Consider the following 2,957-nt stretch of genomic DNA (forward strand, 5'->3'; position numbering starts at 1 on the left):
CTTGTTCAGTCGTGTCCGACTCTTTGCGACCCTATGGACTGTAGCGCGCCAGGCTCCTCTGTCCATGGGAAGAAGAACGTCCTCTTGCCTCCTCTCTCCAGGCAAGAATACTGGAATGGGTTGCCATTCCCTCCTTCAGGGGATCTCTCCAATCCAGGGATCAAACCAGCGTCTCCTTTGGCTCCTGCATTGCAAGCGGATTCTTTACCCATTGAGCCACCTGGAACGCCCGCCCCCTCCGCCTCCCGCCTTACCACCCGTTTAATCCTTTCCTCCTTTTACTCCTTTATCTCTTTCGAGAAATGACTTAAGTTCTTACCGCCATTCTTCGTTTTGACTCCGAGGGTGAACACAGCCCTGACAAAGCCTTGTTGCCTTTTAAGGAGAACTCAGCTGCCAAAAGACTTTCCTGGTGGCTCACCGGTTAAAAAAAAAAAAAAAAAATCCCCCTGCCAATGCAGGAGACGCGGGTTCCATCCCTGGGTTGGGAAGATCCCCTGGAGAAGGAAATGACAACCCACTCCAGTATTCTTGCCTGGGAAATCCCATGGACAGTGGAGCCTGCCAGTCTAGAGTCCATGGGGTCGCAAAAAAGTTGGACACGACTTAACAACGACAGGAGTTGCTAAACTCCAAGTGCCCATCACCTAGCCCAAGTGCAATTGGTCTTCAGTAAATATTTGTGCACTGGAATGGGATAGCTTAGTGGATGCCAGAGATTTACCTTTCCTAATTATTGCACATTTATTTGTGTTGCCCTATGGATTCATTCATTTTTTCCAACAGTTTGTTGAATGACTGACTACCATGTACAAAATTTTGTTCTTGGCTTGCAGGATGCTGCAGTAAACAGAACAACAGAAATCTGTGCCCTCATGGAGCTTACATCCTAGTAGAGCAAGACAACGAGCGAGTAAAATGTAAAATATATGGCACATTAGAAGGTGGTGTGAGAAAAAAATTGTTCATGGAGCTTGGCTCCAGTTGGGCTAAGAGATAAATACATAGCAAAATGCCACTGATTGAAGCTGGTACCTGATGGACCAGTAGGACTTTACAAGGTGAAGAGGTTAGGGGAAGAGTGGTTCAAGCTGAAAGAATAGCATATGCAAAAGCCCTGAGTTAGAAGGGAGCATGATTCCTTAGAAGAAAGAAGCCCATTGAAGCTGGAGCCATGAGAGCAATAAAAGGGCAGTGCTAGATGGATCTGGAGAGGAACAGAGGAGCAGGCCCTATGGTCCAAGTTAAGAATTTTATTTTTTTCCTCAAGTTAACGGGAAACCATTGAGAGGTTCTAAGAAATACAATGAAATTTTCAATTTTATAAGATGAGCCCTTTATTTCAAAAAGATCACTTAATTTGGAAGCTGTTAGAGTAGTTCAAGCAAGAAACAACAGCTAGATTCAGCAGGGTATTGGGTGAAATAGAAATTGAAAGTAAAATCCACAGGACCTGGTGATGATTTGAATTGGGGAAATGCTGATGTCAGGATGAAGGAGGAAGCAGAAATGACTCCTGAGTTTCTAGTGTTGAGGAATGAGCAGCCAGAACTTGAAAGCACTAAGCATAGGCCTTTATTACTTATGTGAGGCATACTTACTGATGCCGCAGGCCTGAAAAATGGAAAAATAAAGAACAACGCAGCAAAAGAACAAAATCTTAATAGCATATTAACTTGCTTCTAAGACTGCCTTTGTACTGGAAAATTTAGCTAGTTTGGAATATCTTTTTTTTTTTTTCCAATTTATGTAAAGATTCTTTCAGTTCAGTTCAGTCGTTCAGCCTTGTCCGACTCTTTGCAACCCCATGAATTGCAGCACGCCAGTCCTCCCTGTCCTTCACCAACTCCCGGAGTCCACCCAAACTCATGTCCATTGAGTCGGTGATGCCATCCGACCATCTCATCCTCTGTTGTCCCCTTCTCCTGCCCTCAATCTTTCCCAGCATCAGGGTCTTTTCAAATGTGTCAGTTCTTCAAATCAGGTGGCCAAAGTATTGGAGTTTCAAGTTCAACATCAGTCCTTCCAATGAACACCCAGGACTGATCTCCTTTAGGATGGACTGGTTGGATCTCCTTGCAGTCCAAGGGACTCTCAAGAGTCTTCTCCAACAGCACAGTTCAAAAGCATCAGTTCTTCTGTGCTCAGCTTTCTTTATAGTCCAACTATCACATCCATACATGCTGCTACTGCTGCTAAGTCGCTTCAGTCGTGTCCGACTCTATTCGACCTCACAGATGGCAGCCCACTAGGCCCCTCTGTCCATGGGATTCTCCAGGCAAGAATACGGGCATGGGTTGCCATTTCCTTCTCCAATGCATGAAAGTGAAAAGTGAAAGTGAAGTTGCTCAGTCATGCCCGACTCTTAGCGACCCCATGGACTGCAGCCTACCAGGCTCCTCTGTACATGGGATTTTCCAGGCAAGAGTACTGGAGTGGGTTGCCATTGCCTTCTCCATCCATACATGACCACTGGAAAAACCATAGCCTTGACTAGATGGACCTTTGTTGACAAAGTAATGTCTCGGCTTTTTAATATGCTGTCTAGGTTGGTCATAACTTTCCTTCCAAGGAGTAAGTGTCTTTTAATTTCATGGCTGCAATCACCATCTGCAGTGATTTTGGAGCCTGAAAAAATAGTCAGCCACTGTTTCCACTGCTTCCCTATATATTTGCCATGAAGTGATGGGACCGGATGCCATGATCTTCGTTTTCTGAATGTTGAGCTTTAAGCTAACTTTTTCACTCTCCTCTTTCACTTTCATCAAGAGGCTTTTTAGTTCCTCTTCACTTTCTGCTATAAGGGCGGTGTCATCTGCATACCTGAGGTTATTGATATTTCTCCGGGCAATCTTGATTCCAGCTTGTGCTTCCTCCAGCCCAGCGTTTCTCATGATGTACTCTGCATAAAAGTTAAATAAGCAGGGTGACAATATACAGCCTTGACGTACTCCTTT

At 44.8% G+C, this 2,957-nt stretch overlaps 1 protein-coding gene across 5 annotated transcripts in view; it reads left to right on the forward strand.

The window, feature by feature from the left end:
• IQCG (IQ motif containing G) overlaps positions 1–2,957 on the forward strand; it is a 54,308-nt gene that overhangs the window by 8,597 nt on the left and 42,754 nt on the right. The window lies entirely within an intron of this gene.

This window comes from Bison bison, unplaced genomic scaffold (genome assembly GCF_000754665.1).
Source record: "Bison bison bison isolate TAMUID 2011002044 unplaced genomic scaffold, Bison_UMD1.0 scf7180017864032, whole genome shotgun sequence".
Taxonomy (NCBI): Eukaryota; Metazoa; Chordata; class Mammalia; order Artiodactyla; family Bovidae; genus Bison; species Bison bison.